The sequence below is a fragment of the Durio zibethinus genome, chromosome 27 (genome assembly GCF_047325235.1).
Source record: "Durio zibethinus cultivar Kanyao isolate XHJ-2024 chromosome 27, ASM4732523v1, whole genome shotgun sequence".
Classification (NCBI taxonomy): Eukaryota; Viridiplantae; Streptophyta; class Magnoliopsida; order Malvales; family Malvaceae; genus Durio; species Durio zibethinus.
In genome coordinates, this window is record NC_143188.1 from 14,168,894 (window position 1) to 14,194,090 (window position 25,197).

The 25,197-nt window shown below is 27.1% G+C and overlaps 3 pseudogenes; all 3 read right to left on the reverse strand.

Annotated features, from left to right (window-relative positions):
- Window positions 1-7,635: 7,635 nt before the first annotated feature.
- LOC149510986 (putative wall-associated receptor kinase-like 16) lies at window positions 7,636-22,238 on the reverse strand (annotated as a pseudogene).
- LOC149510987 (wall-associated receptor kinase-like 1) lies at window positions 19,460-21,139 on the reverse strand (annotated as a pseudogene).
- Window positions 22,239-22,269: 31 nt separating the features above from the next.
- Window positions 22,270-22,904, reverse strand: LOC149510988 (wall-associated receptor kinase-like 3; annotated as a pseudogene).
- Between the last annotated feature and the right edge of the window lie 2,293 nt (window positions 22,905-25,197).

The window sequence follows — 25,197 nt, forward strand, 5'->3', positions numbered from 1 at the left end:
ATTCAAAGTTTTTATATTTTTGAATAGATTAATAAATTTATTTTAATTTTAAAAATGATTTGAAAATTTTTACATAATATTTTAACATTATATAGAGTTTTTATTTAATTTTTTAAACCAATATAAAAACTTTTACTTAATTTTTTAAAATGATATATAATTTTAACAAAATTATTTTCAAATTTTCAAATTAATTTTAATTTTTTAAAAATCTATTTTCTATTAAAAATATTATTTTATTGATAAATCTTATCATAATAAAAATTAAAAAATATTTTAATTTATAGTATTTTATAAAATATATTTGAAATATATAAAAATCAAAATTTTCTTGAATTATTTTTATCTTTTCCTTTATATATTTTGTATAAAATAAATTTCAAAAAGGAAAATAAAAGACATTTAATATTTTAAAAAATATATTTTATTGGATAGAAAATAATATTTTTATTATGATTTACAAGTAAAATAATATTTTTAATAGAAAATAATTTTTTTGTTTTTAAATGATTTTGAATTTTTGAAAAAAGAATTTGAATTTTTAACTTAATTTTAATTTTTAAAGAACTATTTTTTATTAGAAACAAAAACTATAACTAAAACAAAAAATATAAAAATATAATTTTAAATTTAATATTTTATTAAATATATATGAAATAAATAAAATTTTGAAATAGTTTGATCTTCGTTCTCCAAAACTTTGAGATAATTTTATTTTGATCCTTAATCTATCACGTGAAATATTAGTTGACATCATATGTGGTATCGATTATTATTTGCCATCAATTTACATAGTTTCATAGACAAAAAAAAAAAAAAAAAGAAAATGGGATAATTTTGGACAATTAAGAATCTGATTAAAACTTTTTAAAATTTAAAGATCAAAATAAAATTTAGATCAAAATTTAAGAATTACGAATGCTATTATCTCATTTATTAATCAATATATAATTGAATAAATTAATATATAATTAGAATGAAACTTAATCTAAAGCTTTATAATTCCATAATTAAAATAAAGCCTCATGGGCACAATACAATAACAACTCACAAGCATGAATATCCAAGAGCAAGATACAAGAAAAAATAGTTTTCTCTGTTTCTACAAGGCTATATTGGGGTACCCAAGCTGCAGAATTTATGCCTTACACTACCCCTAAGATAGTAGCTGGCTTTAACTTTAGACTGATCCAATCTTCTTTGTACTTTATTAAAGTAACAAGTTTGGTATATAAATTTGTATGCTTTATCTTTTTGAAATAGTGATAGTCAAGACCAAATTTATGAAATAATACAGATCGATCCAAAAAAAATTATACTCGAAAAAATCCAAAAATTTTATGTCGCTAACAAAAAAAAAATTCTGGCGTTTTCTTCCAGTTATTCTGATTCTCTTTTGGTTGTGCTTGTAATTTGTTTAGAATAAATGACTATAGGTTTTTTCTTTTTCGCTGGAGAGGAAGTAATACTTTTTCACTCACAGAATAATTCAGTTGGTTCATGTATTATTTTTAAAAAATAATATCTAGCATATCTGAGACTCAAACTTCTATTTTCACATTACAGCCTATTTTGTAAAATAAAGAAAGTCAAGTTTAGCATATCAATTAATTTTATTTTTATCAAATATGTGTCAGTAATATACATACCAACTAGAGGTATGTATGCAATTTTTTAATTAATTACAGCTTAAAATAAAAACCAAAAAATATAACTCTATTCAACATGATTCACACGATCTAAGAAAAATTATATTCATATTTATGGAATAAAGTATTTTAAAGAGAAAATGATTGCGTACTAACCAATAAATGCAAAGGTATTATATTTTGTAATAGTGAAGTTTATTGATTGAATAAAGATTAAAGTGATGACGAAGGCAAGATGATTGGAATGAGACCAATGGATGATTTAAGATATGAAAAGGCAAGAGGATTCCATGATTTGGTTCATTAAAATCCATTGCCAAGCTAATTTTCAAAACTTTTAGTATTTAGAAAAAAAATGATATTGGAATCCAAACATGTTTTCCTCGAGGTTGGGATTTATAGACTTGTCGGAATCATTCAAGTTATTTCTTTTCACGTAGTTTAGTGAGAGAGGAAAGCAAAAGCACTGCAGAATCTGCTTGGTATTATGACTTGTCAAAACTTGGAGATTAAAGTGTGTAGGACCATGGAAGGATGCCATTGTTTTACACTTTCTAGCAATAGTGTAGAAGTCGTAGCAATAATTTATAATGTAATTGCTTATTAGAGTCAAAGTTTATGTAAAATTGAATCTAAATTTTAATTTGATTCATGCAGTTTTTTTTATAAAATGATATTTAATAAGTTTAAGGTTTAAATTTTAATATTTATAATTCTATCTTCTATCTCTTTTACAATTTCTTTTGTTAAAAAATAAAAATAAAATGAAATTTCACCAAAAAGATTGAAACAAGCTCAAGTGGATCAACAATAAGCAATTTAAGGAGGTCTTGATCACTCACATCATCCCAACAGTGGCTTTGTCTGTAGTAGCCCTTAGTCTTAATTTCTTAGTTAAATGGGAATGTTCATTGCTCAACTTGATAGAGTAATAATATTTTTTTATGAAATTACAATTAAAAATAGAAGTTACAATTATAATCAAAATTTATATTTTATATAAAAATTAAAAAATAAATCGAACTAATTAATTTATTAAGGGTTAATAGCACTTATAGTTCTTAAATTTGATTCAAATTTTATTTTAATCCCTAAATTTTAAAAAGTTTTAATTGAATCCCTAATTACCCGAAGTTATTTTATTTTGGTCATTCTGTTTATAGAACTATTTAAATTGACAACAAATGTCAGCTGGTATCATGTGATGACGTCAGTTAGCTCACGAGGCAGATGAATGATCAAAATAGAATTTTCTTAAAGTTTAGGGACCAAAGATGAAACTATCTTAAAATTTTATATATTTTATACATGACTTATAAAAAATATTAATTTTAAATTATATTTGCATATTTTTTATAATATAACTTATTAGAAAGATTTTTGTTTTAAAAAGAAAATAAATATTCAAAACTTAAAATTAAGTTAAAATTTTCAAATTCCTTTTTTTTTTTTAATTTTTAGTACATTTTAAAAACAAGACAAATTTTATTAAAATATTATTTTACTCATAAGTTATAATAAAACATATTATTTTCTATCTAAAAATTTTATTTTTAAAATATTAAAATTTTTTATTTTTCCTTTTTAAATATATTTCATAAAATAAATTTTATAAAAAAGAAAAAAATGTTTAAATTATATTTTTTATTTTATATGAATATAAAGATTTTATATTTTAGAATAGATTAATGAATTTATTTTAATTTTGAAAAATGATATGAAAATTTTTACATAATACTTTAACATTATATAGAGTTTTTATTTAATTTTTGAAACCAATATAAAAAATTTTACTTAAATTTTTAAAATGATATGTAATTTTAACAAAATTATTTTCAAAATTTCAACTTAATTTTAATTTTTAAAAATATTTTCTATTAAAAATATTATTTTATTGATAAATCATATCATAATAAAAATTAAAAAAATATTTTAAATTATAATATTTTATAAAACATATTTGAAATATATAAAAATAAAAAATTTTGAATTATTTTTATCTTTATCTTTTTTTTATATTGTATAAAAAATGTCGTAACGTATAAATTCATAAACCTATCACTTGATATAAATTAAAAGAATCACTACAAATTTTTTTTTGTTTAGGTGTAATTGACACTTGAAAGAATTTGTTCCATTTAAAGAGAAGTCCCAAGATTGACTTAGATACTTTAAATAGTAAATTTTAATTCACAAAATCAGATTTTAGATTCGAAAGTACGATTACGCGTGATAAAGATTATAGCACTATCACAACACATATATAAAGGATGGTACTAATTTGGTTTTAAATTTTCCAAGCTTTAACTATATTTGTGATTTACCAAAATATTTAATATTGAAAATTGATTTTAAAATTATTTCAATAATTTGGTAGCAATTTAAGATAATTCTCTTACTTCAAGAGTATCTATAGATATTAGTATCCTACTTTGAAGAAGCTCTATCATCCGATTCTTTTAATTTTGCTTTTAGAAATAAATATCTATAAATTGAGTTTATAGTTAGAAATGTCCTTCAATTTGTTAATAAGATTTTTTGTTGAAAACTATCATTCAATTTGTTGGTAAGATTTTATGCAAAAAATATTTATAGAAATATTCATTAAGTCCTTTAATAATTTAATGAGACTTAATTCGAGATTTAAATCCTCCAATAGTTTGGTAAGATTAAAAAAAAAAATTTTGTGAAAACCTTTTTTAAATTTGAAAGAAAATAAAAACAAAAATTATCATGCAAATAATATCACGTAATATCATGCAATAATATAGTTTAGTATATCAATTAATTTTATTTTTATCAAATATGTTCAGTAATATACATACCAACTCGAGGTATGTATGCAATTTTTTTAATTAATTACAGCTTAAAATAAAAACCAAAAAAATATATATTCAACATGATTCACATGATCTAAGAAGAATTATATTCTTATTTATGGAATAAAAATTAGAATAAAATATTTTAAAGAGAAAATGATTGCTTACTAACCAATAAATGCAAAGGTATTACATTTTGTAATATTGAAGTTTATTGATCGAATAAAGATTAAAGTGATAACGAAGGCAAAATGATTGAAATGAGACCAACGGGTGACTGAATATATAAAAAGGCAAGAGGATTCCGTTCACTAAAATCCATTGCTTAGCTATTTTTCAAAACTTTTAGTATTTAGAAAAAAAAATGATATTGGAATCCAAACATGTTTTCCTCGAGGTTGGGATTTATAGACTTGTCGGAAATCGTACAAGTTATTTCTTTGCACGTAATTTAGTGAGAGAGGAAAGCAAAAGCACCGCAAAATCTGCTTGGTATTATGACTTGTCAAAACTTGGAGATTAAAGTGTGTAGGACCTTGGAAGGATGCCATTGTTTTTCACTTTCTAGCAATAGTGTAGAAGTCGTAGCAATAATTTATAATGTAATTACTTATTGAGTCAAAGTTCATGTAAAATTTAATCTAAAGTTTAATTTGATTCATGCAGTATTTTTTATAAGGTTTAAATTTTAATATTTATAATTCTATCTTCTATCTCTTGTACAATTTTTTTTTGGTAAAAAAAAAAAATAAAATGAAATTTCACCAAAAAGATTGAAACAAGCTCAAGTGGATCGACAATAAGCAATTTAAGGATGTCTTGATCACTCACATCATCCCAAGAGTGGCTTTGTATGTAGTAGCCCTTAGTCTTGATTTCTTAGTTAAATGGGAATGTTCATTGCTCGATGTGATAGAGTGATAATATATATTTTTTATGAAATAATAATTAAAAATAAAAGTTACAATTATAATCAAAATTTATATTTTATATAAAAATTAATAAATAAATCAAACTAATTAATTTATTAAGGGTTAATAGCACATGTAGTTCTTAAATTTTGATTCAAATTCTATTTTAATTCCTAAACTTTAAAAAGTTTTAATTGGATCCCTAATTGTCCAAAATTGTTTTATTTTTATCCTTTCATCTATAGAACCAACTAAATTGACAGCAAATGCTAGCCGATATCACGTGATGACATTAGCTAGCTCATGTAGCAAGTGAAGGACCAAAATAAAGTTCTTTTAAAGTTTAGGAACCAAAGATGAAATTATCTCAAAATTTTATATATTTCATACATAACTTATAAAAAAAAGTTAATTTTAAATTATATTTGCATGTTTTTTATAATATAACTTAATAGTTAGATTTTTGTTTTAAATAAAAAATAAATATTCAAAACTTAAAATTAAGTTAAAAATTTCAAATTCTTTTTTTATAAAATTTTTAATACATTTTAAAACAAAAAAATTTATTAAAAATATTATTTTACTCATAAGTCATAAAAAATTATATTATTTTTATCCAAATTTTTTTAAAATATTAAATATCTTTTATTTTTCCTATTAAAATATATTTTATAAAATATGTTTTATAAAAAAGAAAAAAAGAAAAATGTTTTAAATTATATTTTTTATTTTATATGAATATAAAGTTTTTATATTCTTTAATAAATTAATAAATTAATTTTAATTTTGAAAATGATCTGAAAATTTTTACATAATATTTAACATTATATAGAGTCTTTATTTATTTTTTAAACAGATATAAAAAATTTTACTAAATTTTTTAAAAATGATATGTAATTTTAACAAAATTATTTTCATATTTTCAATTTTAATTTTTTAAAAATCTATTTTCTATTAAATATATTATTGTATTGATAAATCATATCATAATAAAAATTAAAAAATATTTTAAACTATAATATTTATAAAATATATTTGAAATATATAAAAATCAAAATTTTCTTGAATTATTTTTATCTTTGCTATTTTTTATTTTGTATAAAATAAATTTGAAAAAGGAAAATAAAAGACATTTAATATTTTAAAATATATATTTTATGGATGGAAAATAATATTTTTATTATGATTTATGAGTAAAATAATATTTTTAATAGAAAATAAATTTTTTTGTTTTTGAAATGATTTTGAATTTTAAAAAAAATTGAATTGTTAACTTAATTTTAATTTTTAAAGAACTATTTTCTATTAAAAAAAACTATAACTAATAAATTATATTACAAAAAAATATATAAAAATATAATTTTAAATTTAATATTTTATAAAATATATATGAAATATATAAAATTTTAAGATATTTTTGTCTTTGATCCTTAAACTTTGAGAGAATTTTATTTTTATCCCTAATTTGTCGCATAAAATGTTAGTTGATATCATATATGGTGCCAATTGGTATTTGTCGTCACTTTAGACTGTTTCATAGATGGAAGTACCAAAATAGGATAGTTTTGGATAATTAAAAATTTGATTAGAACTTTTTAAAATTTAGAGATCAAAATAAAATCTAAATAAAAAATTAGAGATTATGAATGCTATTAACTCATTTATTAATTAATATATAATTGAATAAAATTAATATATAATTAGAATGAAACTTGAATCTAAAACATTATAATTCCATAATTAAAACAAAGCCTCATCGGCACAATACGATAACAACTCACAAGCATGAAAATCCAAGAGCAATATACAAGAAAAAATAGTTTAACTAGAAATAATTAAATCATTAAAATTAATTAGGGCCTTTTTGATGAGTAAAAAAAATAAAAATTTCATAAGTAAAATATGATGTTTAATATAATTCAATCGTTCCGAGTACTTAAATAATAATTACATTACTTATGAATTTTTTATTTATTACCTTTACATCCTTTGAAAAGAGTAAAATTTTCATATTATTGGATAAAATATATAATATTATTCTTTTTTATAAATAAAATAATAATATCATCCTTATGCTAATGATAATATAGCTTGCGCACAAGTCAAAGAATCGCAAACTAATTTAAAAGATAAAACATAGATTTATTTAATATAAGACACAAGAATAAGATTTTAAGTTGATATCATCAACTTTTTCATTTTGGGATATTAATATTGGGATCGAGATAGACAAATTTGTTTTGAGCAGGAAACAACATGTACTAACTATGGACAAAAAGTTCAAAGAATCACAGGTTGATTTGTTTATTGTGTTGGACTTTTAATTACAGTGATTTGGAATCAAACCCTTATAGTCTCGAGTAAAAAAAAAAAAAAGGAACGCAATGAAGAAATGAGACAAAAATAGTTGAATTTAGAAGAAGGATAGTAATATAAACTAAATACGAGATATATTACATCGAGTACACACCAAAGGAAAAACGTTTAAAAACTAGTTGAAAACTAGGAGTACCATGGATGTAATTACAATGGTATCTACAAATTGTTTGTAATTGACATAGCTGAACAAGAAGCAATAGTCCAAGGATCAAGTATGTCATTTGTATCAGATTCTTCATCGCCACTTGGATCACTCGCATTAGCTTCTTCTGACGATTTAATCAACTCCAACTCCATTGCAACTTGTTTCATTGTAGGCCTTTTCTTTGCATTAAGATTCAACCATCTTTTTCCTAGCTTTGCGACTGCTAGAATCTCTTCTTCTGGACCATCATTCATTACCATTGGATCAAGAATGTCAAATAATGAATTCACCTTCATTGAAAGCAGAAAAAATGGTACCAAGCTTCTTACTTCCTCTGATTGTCTAGAGAAGATGGGTTTTTGTCCCGTCAAAAGTTCAAAAAGAACAACCCCAAAACTATAAACATCAGTCTTCTCTGTGAATTAACTTGATCGCAAATACTCAGGATCCAAGTATCCGAAAGTTCCTTGTACTCGAGTGGTTAGATAGTTCGTTCAATTGCAATTGATCCTGATGTTCCGAAATACTACACTTTGGCTCTATATTTATCATCCAAAAGAATGTTGCTGGATTTGATGTCTCGATGATAAATGGGGACAGAAGCAGCCGAATGTAAATAGGATAATGCGTTGGCAATTTCCATAGCAATTTGTAAACGCATTTCCCATGTCATTGGGAATTCTTCATTTTGATCATGTATGAGTTGAACAGTGTTCCATTGGGAATGAACTCATACACTAGCAAAGGGACCTTTGTTTCCAGGCAACATCCTAAAAGCTTAACCACATTTCTCTGGTTGATCAGTGATAAAATTATCACCTCATTGATGAACTGTTCAAGCTTCTTTTCATCAACTTTCTTCTCTTCCACCATTTTAGACTTCTTGATTGCCACAATGCTTCCATCAGTTAACATTCCTTTATAAACAGTTCCTTGGCCTCCTTGACCGAGGATTCGATTCTCGTTATAGTAATCTGTTACCTTTTCCAGCTCCTTTGAAGTGAACAACCTTATTTTTTCAACATTACCTTCATTACTGGACAACTGTTGTTGCAGTAGTAAACCTCCATTCCTTTTAAAGTATCTTTGCCTAAGTTTGATGTCTTTTCTACTTTTTAGTACTTTGCACATAACCCATTCACCAAGTAGCCAAAATATTGTTCCAATACTTGTGCTGCAGCCTATATAGGGCACAAATTTTGTTAATGTAAAAGGTAAATTTGAATACAAGTAATAAGAGTGGGGTGAAATTTGAATATAGATAATAAAGTTTCATTAATTTTGGAGTCTAATAGGAAGGTTCCCATCCCACCAAGAGAGGGTACATTTTATAATTGGACTAAATTATAAAACGAATCTTCCAATGCAGTGAGAACCCTTCAATCGAGTAATCGGAAGTTTGGTTCTGGTATATATATATAAAAAAAAAAAAAAAGAGAAAGCAAATTTGACACGCATCTATAATGATTGCCAAGTCTGGTTCTTTTTTGGCTGACAACGTTGGTGAATCAATCGCTATGGGCTCGCATCTATCGTCGATACTTAAATATTTATATTTATCAGGGCATTGCGACGAACAATAGTTGCCAGGAGTATTCAGACAAAGCATATTGCAATTCTTATATATACGATTCCCACATTTGCCCGTTTCTGTCATTTATGAAATGAATAAAATAATTAAAGTTAGAAACACATATAGTTTAATCATCTTTATTGCCACAATTTATGTAAGTTACTGGATTATTGACGACTACCTCGCTGCTTGGCGAGAACGAACCGAGCAGCTCCAGATTGATCCGACTGATGAAAGGCCTCGGTCCATCAGCTGTTTTGTTGCAAGTTACTCTAAGCCACGAGTTTGTATAGCAGCGGTCTTTTATTCCAAGTGGGGATGTAATTGTAACATTCCCACATACTTCTGGTACCAGTGAACTTGTCTGTCTCTTGAGATGCTTGTGCTTGTATTAGCCGTAGCAGCAGGATGAAGTGAAACATCAAGTGAACACCCATGATCTGTCTTGATTTTTTAACTCCTTCGATTGTTAATTTCTTTCCCTGCTGCAGGAAATGAAGATTTAGCTTCTGGATGAATAAATAGAAAGTAGATTGACAGACCGCTAAGCTCCTATAATTTCAATAATTATGATTTAATCCTCAAAAATTCAATTATCAAATATGTAGAGAGAATTCAAGGTTTAGCTCGATTAGATTATGTAATTATTCATAAAGATTAGATTATGTAATTATTCATAAAGAGTGACATTTAACAAGTAAAGATTTAAATCTCAATATTTACAATTTTTTTTCAATCTCCAAATCGGTGCCTTACAAAGAAATTTATTAGGTGTCGCGCTCTCATTTTGTAATTTCACACCACTAAAGGCACTAAAAATGTTCATATGAAGAGAAACATATAGAACTAATAAAAATGGAAACTTTAACACATGCTTTTCAATTTTTAATAGTGGATAAAATATGTAATTTGCATGCTTGTGATAAAACTTTCAGCCCACCAATCTTGAATAATTACAAGTAATGTTGCTGTATGTTTGCCCCTTAATTTGCTATGTGTTTGGCAAAAAGAAATTTTAAAAAAAAATTTTAAAAAGAGGTGTAATACTAAATCAATCCGTGGAGATAAAAGAGCATGATGACACAAGGCTCAAACAGGCAAAGATACTGCTAATATTGCAACAAGTCTTGCATGTGTCTGATTCTATATATAGCTAGCGTAGTAGCAAGTTAAATTACAAAAGAGATTATGAATTGACGTTGGTTTAAATGATAAGATAGTTTGTTTTTTTTCTTAATTGTTTGAATTTGAATCTGTTGAAAGATTATAAAAAATAAGTTATCATGAATTAACTAATTCAGACATATATAAACCTGTTGAACCCTGTTGAACCGGTATTTATTATGATATATTGTTAGAACATATGGATGAAACTTTATTTTGTTGGAGGTATCGTGTGACAAATTTTGTTCATATTTTAGCATGGTATTGACGGATTGACGGGTTTGAAACAAATTGAAAACATCAGAAATGAAAATATTGAGCTTTTTTATAGTGCAAATAAAAATAAAACATTAAGAAAATATTAAATGGATGACTAATATGCAATTTACTCATGGTAAATTAGTAATGTTATTTGAGAAGGAAAGAAAAAAGTGTATAAATTGAGGACCGGAAAATATGTGTGAAAATTGATTAAATATGAATGAATTTGAAGTAAATTCAAAATATTTAAAACTAAAAAAAATTAAATACTAATAAAATGTAACTTGAGAAATGACCACTTACTAATGATGCAATTTACTCCCATTACTTGAAAATAAGATGTTTAAGCTTGAATTTTGTTTTTTTTTTTAAATTTTTTTATATAAACAACAACAAACTCATCTGATCTCTCTTTTTTCATTCTGATTATATTACAAGTTTTTTTTTCATTCTAATTATATTACAAGTTTTTTCTTAGCATACATGCCCTGTAAGATGTCCCCTGTAAGTTTTAGATTCTATGAATTGTTGAGTACTTTGTTTTTTGTTTTCAGGTTATTGTAGGAAAGAAAGTCAATGAAGAGATTCAGAGAAATCTAATAGAGGGGAAGGGACCAATTTGTCATGTTCATGCAGGAAGTGGTTATTTCCCGACCGAGTGTCCTCTTCAAGCCAATAGCGAGAAGAGAAAATTTACTGGGGCAACAAAGGGCCATAACTAGTTGTTACAAAACAAAGCCTTGCTATGTGAGAAATAATTCTCTGAAATTAAGTAGCAGATATAAAAGAAATAAAGAGATTAAGTGAGGAGAATGCTACAAGTGTTCCTGAGCAAATAGCCTGAAACATAACTCTATCCCTACTCTACATGTTCTTCTCTCACCTATTGAATTGAACACTAGTAAAAATATTTTTTGGTTCTCCTTTTCTCCTTCCATTCTCCCACTTTATTCTACAAAAAGGAAGCGTTAATTTCTAACTTACAGGTTACCACTCAATATAGTGGGGTTGCAATGTCAATGAACTCAGTGTTTCTATCTTAATTTGTTGACTAAAAGATGGCTAATGTATTCGACAGCATAATTGTGATTATGATTATTATGATGATTATTCCTCAAAAACTTAGAAGTTGCTAGAGTGATAAAGATTATATAGATTCCTTTTCTTTTTCTTTTTTTCTTTTAACAGGATAATTGAAGATCATATAGATTCCATCAAAAGAATTTTACATGCAGTTTGTGATGCTCTTTGCACATGTTACAGATTTTATAGGGGTATATGATCTTATATATGTACTGCTCATACCACTAACCTACTGGCCTTGAACAATCGAACTTATGAAATTTTGCCTTCAACTTAAAAGCCATCACTGAATGTTTGCTCCTGCCAACTTTCTTGGTCCCAAAGTACGAAGCAACTCGTAATCCTGCATATTTCGATCCATTAGAAGTGCTGAAACAAGCACAAACAGACAATTTCATTTCATCGTCCTATTGTATGGACTCATTGCCACCTTTACAAGACTACTGGCATGGTGTATTGCAACAATTTTGGCATCTAAGACAACCAGTAATTTGAACTTTATACGGAAAAAAAGTGAAACTTATGCTAGTTCAGTTACAGCAACATGGCAGAGCAAAAGAATGCAAAAAGTACCTGTACAATAGACTGTGCACAAAGCTTCCCTTGGAGAACAGCACCTTCCATCGAAGCTAAATACTTTTGCTTTGTGTAATCACCTGCTAGATAGAACCCCTCCATCGTAGATCTTTGCAAGGGGCAGCAGGTTTCACAATTTGGAACAGTTTTACATACAGACCTGAAATGATAATTAGCTTTTAGTTTCAGTAGGAATCTAGTGATCAAGGTACAAACGTAAATTGATTTAAGGCTGCAATCCATTTAAAATAGGTGTACAGTTCCACATATTGATACATGCATTCATGCATTTATGTGCAATATGTATGTAATGGTACTGAAATCATGTTTAGAGATTGTCCGAACGTTTGTCCAAGATAGTATTAAAAGCTTCCATGAAAATTTTGAAATAAATATTTATGTTACATGTTTCTAGCACAATTATACTCTTTGATGCATCACTACATAAATATAAAGGGAAGCCATCCCCGGCCATGTATTTTTCAGCCACAACATAACACTTCAAGCAATGACTAGAACTTGATTTAAAAAAAAAAAAAGTACTAAGAGAGATTCTATATAAATGCACTGAGTCTAACCTTGGTGTTTCAACAATATGGTATGTTGCGACTTCTGTTTTGCTCTGATCTGCAGAAATTTCATCAGGAAAGAGCTTTGCAAGTTCCTTCATTGTAGCATCAATAATTTCTGAGTCACTTAGTGCAATCCATTCTTCTGCAGGAGCAAAAACTAACTCCAACATGGATTGGTTTGGATTGTAATATTCCTGCATAAAAGCATAAACCATTAATTAGTGGTCACATGCACGAATGAGAAGACAAGAAGCTAATGAAGTTAGCCTCTTTTTATATAAAAAGAATTATTAAAAAGGGGGAGAAATGCTCATGTCTTGGCACCTATCTTTTTATTCTTTTATAATTATTACTTTCTCAAATTTTCCATTTTCTCGATTCCCATGGAAGGTTGAGTCAAAATTACACTTTAATTTCCAAATGTTCTTTGGATTTGAAAGTTACCAATAATTAAAAGGTTCCCCTAACAAGGCTAAGTCAATTTAAGTCCCTAGCATCTGCCATTTCACCATATTCTATGTTTCAGGATTTGGAACTTAACATGATACATTTCCCCTCATTCCTTCATTTGTTTTCTATTTAGGGAAAATGGAAAGGTGTCAATCAACAATTAATAACTAAAGCATTTTTGTTAGATGTTTTCTTGGTTTCTCATTATTAGTAGATAAAAGAAGGATTTTAACATCCAACAATTTTGTTAGCCAAAGAAACCACACTGTAATTAACACATGTAATTATATCATACATCGAAAAATTCTTGGAAGATTGCAATTAATGTCACTGATATCTAATATGTAGGAAAATATAGGCAATATTGTGGTCTAAAGAACATGAATTCAATGGCAATAAACAAGAAATTTTAGAGAGGCTTTACCTTATATGTTACAGACATGTCAGCATAAACACTTAGAAGGGGACTTCTGCGAGCAAACAAGAACAAAAGTGAGGAGAATGTAAAAGAAAGTAGTTGGTACGAGAGGGAGCTATGCTCAAGAGATTCACCCTAGTAAAGGAAAATGAATAGAGTGAAAGACACTATTGCAATATAGTTCAATACAAAAGATTTCCCAATGACTTGGTTAGAGAATGAAGGAAAACCATTCTCCTTAAACCCCACAGTCCCTCATGGGATTATTTCAAGTTTTTTGAATCTGGAACAACATTGTTACAAATATTTAATAATGCACCAAATGGTCAACTATAATATATTCAATAGCTTTGATTGTGTTGAATTCATGTATAATTTTGTTATATTCAATAATATTTTTTATTTTATTAAATTCATATATAATTTTTGCTATTATTTTCATTTTTTAATATCGTATTTGTTTAAAATTATCAAATTTAATTCACTTGCACACCTTCATTAGTTTATTACGTTTGGTGGGGTATGTGAATTATATTTTATCACGAATATTCCTGAGCATGTTTTATATGTCTATCTATCTCCCACTACTAAATTTGAGAAGAGTTATGTTTTAAAAAAAATTAAGAAAAAATTGGATAATCTTTTAAATGGATTTTTTTAAAGAAATAAATAGATAAATGCATCCTTGATTTTAAATATTTTATAATAATTTATTTGATATTTTATTCAATTTATCTCATTAAATTAATGTCTTTGACTTATGAAATCAATAATTTTTTATTATAAAAGAAAAAAATAATAATAAACTAATAATATTTTTAAAAAATAATAATATATTTTTTAAAGAGTAGAAATTTTTATTGATGAGAAACTGAGATACAAAATAATGACGAGAACAACAAATAACTAGTTGCATATCCTGTCAAAAGAAAATTACAACTGAAGAGACAAAACCAACATCTAATTATACCATTCTAGAACGTTTCGGGATCGATTCACTCCTAATTTGACAATGCTATCGGCAACATCATTTGCCTCCCTTGGTATGTGATGGAATCGCCAACTTCTTGTTTCTTCAAGGTTTCCAAATATATTATGTGTTTTCTGAACCTCCAAAGAGTAGTTTGGGGTGATTTGATTCAACTGACCGCATAAAAGAAATCGTTTTCAATCACCAATATATGCATATTTGTCCAAAGAAAAATTATATAAAGAACAAATGCCTCCTTTATTGCCATCAAATCAGCTTTATTTGCGTCCGCTTTTCTCACGGATTTAGAAAATTTCCCTTTGACGGCCCCAAATTCATCCTTATGTATTCCACTTATTCCTGCATTACCATCAATCCATCCACATTAAATTTCAAAGATCCAAATATAGGTTTCAACCGTATAACTTTGTCTTTGTTTAACTTGCGTTTCCTAGGAAAAACCCATTTCTTTTGGGGATCTAATTAGCTCACTGACTACACTTTCGACTATTGGCCACATGGCCTTGAACCACCACACCACTCTCAATTTGATGATATCGACAATTTGTGAAAAATCAAACACCTTTCCATTGAAGATCATTTCACTTCTACATAGCCAAAGAGACCAGATAATAGCACAAAAGTTCAGTCGCCATACCTTGTTACATTTTCCCTCTGGTATAGTGAATTGCCAAATAATAATTTTTTAAACCATTAGAAACTCTACTCCCATGCATGAGCTGAAAAAAGATGCGGAGACTTAAATTGAAAGTATATTTTACTATTCACATATTTATGTTTGTTTATTTCGTGTTTAATAAGTATAAAATACAAAAAATTATTATATTACAATTTATGTTAACACGATAAATACAAAACACATTGTTTAGCTTTTATCAAACTTATATATGATTTTTATTAAAATTTTAAATCAGGTTACTTTCATTTTTATCTTGTTATCCTATCATATTTTAAATTGATAAATCTAACTAAAAAATAATAGAATTTTAATATCTATATCCCTATCATATTCTGGTTTTGCCAAAAACATGTGCACATTCGTATGGAGATTAAGTGAGATTTTTTTTCCCAAAACATTCTTACCCCATGTTTGGTTGGATGGAATTGAGATTTCATTCCAACTATTTTCCTTATGCTGTTTTTTTTTTTTTTTTTTTAATTCTATTGTTTGTTTCCTTTTTTTAGCAAAGAAAGTAATTCCATGGAATGTCAATTTCTTAGAAACAAGTAATAACAATTCTTTACTCTTTCCTAGGAATTACAATTTCTACCTCATCAGGAATTAAGAATACCATTTATTGGATAATTTTATCTTTATATATTTGATTAATTCTAAATTTACCCTTTTAATATTTAAGAAATAAATAGTAATTCCAAGGAATTATAATACAAATATAGATATTAAAATTTTATAATATTTGAATTTGAAGTTTAATTCAATTGATTTATACAATTATTTTTAAGAGATAACATATACTAAATTTATATTCAAAATTTAATATCTATAATTTTTTCTCTTATTTTCAAACTACAAATTCCTTCATACTAAAAGAAATTAAAATATCTTTTCATTGAGGTCTTAGCGCTTTTTTTTGGTTGATTAGCGTTGATGCATGGGAATAGAGTTTTTAGGGGTTTAAAAAAATTATAATTTTATTTTTTTATTTTTTCTTTGTAATTCAAAAAAAATATTGATGTAACGAATCAAGTAATATTAATCCAGTAAAATAAATTGGCTAAATTATCAAATAAAATTATCATAGAATATTTAAAATTATGGACTTTGTTTTTCTCTTTTTTTCTACACAACCTCAGTCATTAAGATCAAGAAGGGTAAAAATAACTTTTTTTTTTTATAAATTTAAAACTTGTCATTTCCTTTAATGTAATAATTTATTCCTATTGCACCAATTAATAAAAATTTGTAATAGACCGGAGCTTTTTCTAATTCTCCCTAAAATATAATTCAGCTACCCCACCAAACTTTAAAAAATAATGTTACCGAAGCATGAATTACACTGCTATTATTGCAATCAGTCTCATCAAACTTTGTGAACAAGTGGAAATGCATTTACCAATTTAATGCAACCAAACCTATAAATGGAAATTAATATCATACTTATCTTTTTTTTTTCGAGTGAACATAATAATCTCTTAACTGTTAAGCTGACTAGCTAGTAACCAATTAGGCTTATAAATTTTAAAATAAAAAATAAAATCTTAAATTAGAAATATTCAATAATTTAATAAAATTAATTGTGACAACTATTTATAAATAGTTTATTTTATTTTGTTTTAAGTAGATATTAAGTAGCTGCCAAAGATAATAGCTTAAAATGCAGCCGAAGAAGAACAAGATTAATGACTTTCTTCATTTCAATTAAAAAAGTTACCATTACCAATTATTTAAATTTCATAAATAAACTTTAACTTTTAATGAAAAAAAGACTTAATTCAATATTATTTACATTCAAAATTTTTCATAGCTTTTTTTTTTAAAAACTTCTCAATGAAATTCTAATTATAACATACAAGAAATTAATTAACACCACTTCTAACTTTTAAAGTTATGGTTGACCTTGCAAATCTTAACCATAATTATGGTGAATTACTAATAATCAATGAAATGAAAATAAAAAGTAAATATCAATCAATCAAAAATTATAAATTGTATTTTTGAAAGAAAATTTTTAATTTCTTATATAAAATAATTCCAAATTACAAAATGACTTTTAGTTAACATCTTTTTTTCCATTGTGATTTAGTGATTTTTGTAAATTTTATGTAATACAAAAAATTCAAAATAAACCCAAAATGAACAGAATGTTAAAAAAAAAGTCTCGAGTTCATGGTTTACGTGTCAAAAACCAAAAAGACAAGCAAAGAAAATTCTCAACATCAACTCAAAAAGAAATTTTCATAAACCAATTTAATCTTTTACATAATCATCAAGTTAGAGAAAATTTAAAAACATGAACATCGTATCATGGATTGTTGACAGTGGATTTGTTGTTGGTTTTATCCTTTTTTTGTTATATTGGATGATTCTCACGTATATTTTGTGTTTTTTATTTTTTTTTCATGATTTTTTTACATAGATAGCAGCTTGAGAATAAAAATTTTTTTGTAAGTATTAAAATTCGAATTTTAAATCTGTTGAATGTAAACTTTTGAAATAATTACATAAATCAATTGAATTAAATTTTAATTTTTTTCTTATTCCTTGCAGCAACATCTATTGATTTATATTTTGTTTAGTTGATTGGTTTGGATTGATTATATTATTGTTATTATTATTATTATTGTTGTTGTTGTTGTTGTTGTTGTTGTTGTTGTTGTTAGATGGTTTTTATGTATATCTTGTGGTCTTTATTTGCATTTTTTATGCCTAATTTGAGAATTTGTATTCAGAATTCGGTTTGTAAGTGAGAAATGTATGGTTTCACTTTTAATAGTTTGATTGGTGGTGATCCATAAACTCATTTAAATAATATTCCATAACATACATTTAAGAGTCTCATGTTCACATCTTATGTGTAGGAAAAAAAAAACACAAATTAGAAAAAGGAAGAAAATTGTCATCGACCAAATTTCTCTTATACATGATACATTTAAGAGTCTCATGTTTACATCTTATGTGTAAAAAAAAAAAAAAGAATCAGAAAAAAGAAAAAAATTGTCATTGACCAATTTTCTCCTATAAATGATACATTTAAGAGTATGATATTCACATCTTATGTGTAGAAAAAAAGAAAAACACAAATTAGAAAAAGAAAGAAAATTGTCATTGACCAATTTTCTCTATAAATGTGTATAATAGAAATAATACTTCATTTGTCCCTAAATTATTATGCTTTTTTCTAATATGGTATCTAAATAAAAGAATTTCTAATAAGGTACCTAAACAAAAAATAATGTTATTAAATTAAGATATTAAATAATAATTTGATTAATATAATGCATAGATATAAATATAAATATAAAACAAATAAATAATTAAAAATATAATTTAATATCTATTAAAAGTAAGACAAAACATTATAAACTTGTCTCTGACTCGAGTTTGATTTTAGGAGAAAAACCTCAATTAGATCCCAAACAAAAAACATATCCATAGGATCTAGAAGAATCGAAACTCATTTATATAAATATTTTTAACATATAAATATATACATATTCAATACAAGACAAAACATTCTAAATTTGCCTTTGATCCGACCTCGATTAAAAAAAAATCTTGAATTTATTTAGAATTTTTCAAAACATGGACATATTAGATAGGGGGCAATCAAAATCTATGAAAAATGGATTGTTTCGTCATCTTTACTTTTATTAAATTTTTTTCTTGCAAAATGTATCTAAAAAAATTGAAAATATAAAAAGAAGTCTTCAATAAAAAAAAAAAAAACATGAGGAAGAAATGAGACAAAAATAATTGAATTTAGAAGAAGAATAAAAAAATGAACTAATCATGAGGATATATTACATCGAGTACACACCAAAGGAAGAACGTAATTACAATGTTAAACTACAAATTGTTTATAATTGACATGTTTGAACAAGTAGCAATAGCCCCAGGATCGATTATGTCATCTGTATCAGATTCTTCGTGGCCACTTGGTTCAATCGCATAAGCTTCTTCTGACGACTTAATCAACTCCAGCTCCATTGCAACTTGTTTCATTGTAGGCCTTTTCTTTCCACTAAGATTCAAGCATCTTTTTGCTAGCTTTGAAACCGCTACAATCTCTTCTTCTGGACCGTCATTCATTATGATTGGATAAAAAATGTCAAATAATGAATTCTCCTTCATCGAGAGCAGAAAAAATGGTACCAAGCTTCTCACTTCCTCTGATTGTCTAGAGGTGATGGGTTTTTGTCCCGTCAAAATTTCAACAAGAACAACCCCAAAACTATAAACATCACTCTTCTCTGTGAATTGACTTGATGGAAAATACTCAGGATCCAAGTATCCGAAGTTCCTTGTACTTGAGTGGTTAGATGAGTTTGTTCAAGTGAAATTGATCTTGACGTTCCGAAATCCGACACTTCTTTCTGTATTTATCATCCAAAAGTATGTTGCTGGATTTGATGTCTCGATGATAAATGGGGATAGAAACAGTCGAATGCAAATAGGATAATGCATTAGCAATTTCTATAGCAATTCGTAAACGCATTTCCCATGTCATTGGGAATTCTTCATTTTGATCATGTATGAGTTGAGACAGTGTTCCATTGGGGATGAACTCATACATTAGCAAAGGGATTTTGTCTCCAAGCTCTTGTCACGGATCGAGACTTAAGCTCCGACCTGCGAGGCTCCAGGACTCGGGCATGCACTCATTTGGTGTCTCAGATCAGCCTTCCTCACGGGTGCTTATATACCCCCTCACCCAATCTCGTGACGACTTTGTCAGGGAAGCTGACTACCCTACTTACCTCCCTCGAGGGGCTTGACGTGGATCGAACGGTTTATGACTGGCTCTGATACCACTTGTTAGGGAGATAAACCAAACTTGGAGCCCATAGAAATACCACTTATTGGGGAGATAAAACCAAACTTAGAGCCCATAGGAACACATCAGAGAGCCCATACATACAACACCACTTGAACCCAAAAGCTTAAGCTATTAGATTCTTGGATCCTTCATGTATATATAGAACATCTCATTCAGATTTCTTACTAATGTGGGATTCTTTACTCACATGTGAACCATATCCCAATACAGGCAACATCCTAAAAGCTTAACCACATTTCTGTGGTTGATCTGTGATAAAATTATAACCTCATTGATGAACTGTTCAAGCTTCTTTTCATCAACTTTCTTCTCTTCCACCATTTTAGACTTCTTGATTGCCACGATGCTTACATCAGTTAACATTTCTTTATAAACAGTTCCTTGTCCTCCTTGACTGTGGATTTGATTATCGTTACAGTAATCTGTTGCCTTTTCCAACTTCATTGAAGTAAACAACCTTATTTTTTTCAACATTACCTTCATTGCTGACAATTGCTGTTGCAGTAGTAAACCTCCATTCCCTTTAAAGTATCTATGCTTAAGCTTGATGTTAGTTCTTCTTTTTAGTACTTTGTACATACCCCATGTACCAAGTAGTACAAATAATGTTCCAATACTTGTGCTGCAGCCTACATAGGGCACAAATTATATTAATGTATTTAAAAGGTAAATTTGACCACAAGTGACAAGAGTGGGTTGAAATTTGAATATAGATAATAAACTTTCATTAATTTTGGAGTCTAATTGGAGGACTCCCGCCGCACTGAGGGTACTTTTTATAATTGAACTCAATCATAAAACGAATCTTTTGATGTAGTGAGAATGTTCAATGGAGCTGTCAAATAGACTGTCAGTTTGGTTCTCTAGTATAAAAAAGAAATGGGAACCTGACACGCACCTATAATGATTGCCGAGTCTCCTTCCTTTTTGGCTGGCAACGTTAGTGAATCAATCGCTATAGGCTTGCATATATCTTTGTCCCTTGCGTATTTATATTTGCTAGGACGACGAGCTATAGTTGCCAGGAATATTCAGACAAAGCATATGACAATTCTTATATATACGATTCCCACATTTTCCAGCTTCTGTCATTTATGAAATGAATAAAATAATTAAAGTTAGAAACACATATAGTATATCAGAAGACATGAATTAACATGTTACCTTGGCAGACATCAATAGAATAATCCTCGTCAAAGTTGGAGTCGACACTGCAAACACATAGATGCGTAGAACTCATGTTGGACCAGCAATATAGACGATCGGAGCTACAAAAGGTGTTTGAACGTTCTTCCAACTCGCACAGCCCACGATTCGGTATGCCCCATTGCAGTGTTGTATAAACATGTGTCCAACTGCTTATCTCATGGCGGTCATGTTTTGTTGTGGAATAACTTTCATCGAAGTAACTGAAGTCACTCACGAAAGCAGATCCACATGATCTGTTGCGGCCGTTATTAGAACCAATCTCTGTCATGTTTGCAGCAAAAGAATTGAGGCCCGGAGGAATCATCATAAGGCAGCCACCAATAGGATAAATATCAGCTTGATTTCAAAAAACAATGGCCAAATTACCCCAACCTGAAGTCCATAATGCGCTGCTGATATTTGAGTAGAAAAATGGGCTGCGTGTGAGGTTGACACTAATCCCATTATCATCTTTATTGCGACAGTTGAAATAAGTTACTGGATGTTGGATGAGCAGTGCTGGAACATGCGTCGTTTCATTGTTGATGTGAATGGGAAATGTTAAATCTGACTATAAAATATTTGTCATCACGAAAGCAATGAGCATCTCTTGCTGTCCAGCTTACCAGGATTAATCTCCGTCACATTTACAGTATAGAAAGTGAGATTTTCACGAAACTGCGGGTCAAAGCAGCCAGCTTCAGAACCCAGGTCGCCACATCTTGATTGTATGCAGCCACCGACGGGATGATCAGTTTCGTTACGAGAAATAGTAGCCAAATTACCGCAACCTACCGACCTGAATATGTTGTTTTTACTTGAGAAGAAAAATGGAGTACCGGTCAGGTTGAGAGTACTAGCACGAGTTACTAGCACGAGCAGCACCATTGTCATCTGTATTGCCACAATTGACGTAAGTTACTGGATTATTGACGAGGACCGCGCTGCCTACCGACGAATCGAGCAGCTCCAGATTGATCCGACTGATAAAAGGCTTTCATCCATCAGCTGTTTCGTTGCAAGTTACTCTGAACCACGAATATGTATAGCAGCGGTCTTCGATTCCAAATGGGGATGGAATTGTAACATTCCCACGTACTTCTGTACAAGCGGACTTGTCTCTCTCTTGGGATGCTGCTGCTTGTATTAGCCATAGCAGCAGCATGAAGTGAAACACCAAGTGAACACCCATTATCTGCCTTGATTTTTAACTCCTTCGATTGTTAATTTCTTTCCCTTCTGATTCAGCTTCTGGATGAATAGATAGAAAGTAAATTGATAAACAGTTAAACTCTTATAATTTCAATAATTATGATTTAATTTTGACAAATTCAATTATCATATATCTAAAGGAAATTTAAATTTTAATTCGATTAATTTATGCAATTATCATAAAAAGTAATATTTAATAAATAAAGATTTAAATTTTAATACTTATAATTTTTTTAATCTCTAAATCCATGCCACACTAAGAAATTTCTTAGGGGCTAGCGCTTCCATTTTGAAATTTCACACCACTAAAGGCGCTAACATTGTTCATATTAAGAGAAACGCATAGAATTTCTCAATTATTTTCAATCTGTCAATCTTTCAATTATGTGATCTTTTCAATGTATTTTCAATCTGTCACTCTTTCAATACACTACTACAATATGAACGAAATTTCTCATGCGGTATTTCGCTAAAAATAAACATAAAAGATTTCATCTATATATATTCTAATAATATATTAATAGAGATGTAGATAAATTTAAAATATCATAAATTAAAAAATTTTTAAATATGAATAAAATGTTTAAACTTGTATAAAATTCTGATTCTCTCACTTTTTTTTTTTTTTTATATAAACAACAACAAAGTCATTTGATCAGTTTTTTCATTATAATTATATTATAAGTTGTTTTTGCAATTGAAAATTTATTCAATTAATTAAAGAAAGTTAGAACGATCAATGCAAAGACGCTAGATAAGGAATACTCGTGTAAAGTGAACTTTGAGAGAAAAGCAAACATTGACTTCTAAAGTCCACAATGAAGTCAAAAGTCACATTTCTTTATTAAAAAAAAAAAGCCACATTTCTCTTCCAAGAATTTGTTTATCTCTGTAAAAATCAAAATAGAAAAAAGTGAAAAAGTCTTTGTCGTATTTATGTTGGGGGAAGCCGAAATGCATGAAAAAATAAGTGTAAATGCATGGGCGAATTTTGGAGCATCAATTGCTTAAGGATATTGCATTTGAAAAAGAAAAGAATGACAACCAAAACCCCACTAAGCCAAATTATAGTAATCTCGTAGCTGTTAAGCTATATAAGCACCAAATTTTTAAATAAAAAAATAAAATTTAAATTTAATTCGATTGATTCATAAAATCATTTAACAAATTTGAGATTTAAACTTTAATATATACAATCATTTTTTTTTTTTATTTTCAGACTACAATGTCAATTGTGTCAAAAAATTTTCAAATAAAAATATAATTTAATTTTAAGTTCATTGAAAATAATTAAACAACCAAACCTCAATACCTTTAGTTTTTATTAAATATACGTGTACATCTCACATATGTATAATTTTATATATACTAGTTTACGCTATATGTATAATTTTATACACTCCAATTTAGATTTTATATATATATATATATTTTCCGCATTGATAATTTAGTTAAGATGTTAATATAATAATTTGTTCATAGAATTTTAATTTTTTAATAATAAAAAGTGGTATTTCCATAATAAGTAATAGTAAAATGATTTTTATGGAATAAATACATTGTCTAGATTATTATTATATTAAACATTTAAATTTAATTGATTAAATAATAATTAATTAATTAAATAATAATTAATTAATTAAATAATTGATTAAATGGAATAAATACATTGTCTAGAAATAATTAATTAAATAATAAGAATGAATAAATTGTATATTATTAAAATAATAAAAATAGATTAAAAGTTAAACTATATTATGCTAATATAATTTAAATTCTGTTAGGACTTAAATTTTGTCTTAAGAATTTTATCTCTTTGTCATAAATGTGGACATAATATACCAATAAAAAAAGATTAAATTGTCTTGGTTTGTGTGGGTTAAGTTAATATAATTTAACAGTGTTTAGGTTACCAACTTTATTAGCCACTTAAATTTACTCTTGCAAATTATGTTTATAAAAGAACTTTTATTCATAATTAATTAAATTTATATAAAATAATTAAACGTTATGTGTTTAATTTAATTTGGTTTTACTTATTACCATCACATGTATTGCATGTGAATATTTATATTTTATTTAATTTTAAATAATAATTATTATATTTAAATACAAATTATGAATCATGGTCGTTTGAAAATATGATTACCAATAACAAGTCGCTTCCATACTATTTAGTAAGTATTAATTATGAATTCATGGGAGTTCAATAAACATTAACATCTGAATGTTTAAAATGAAAATGATAAATAATACGTTAGATTAAATAAATATGTTTTGTGAGAGT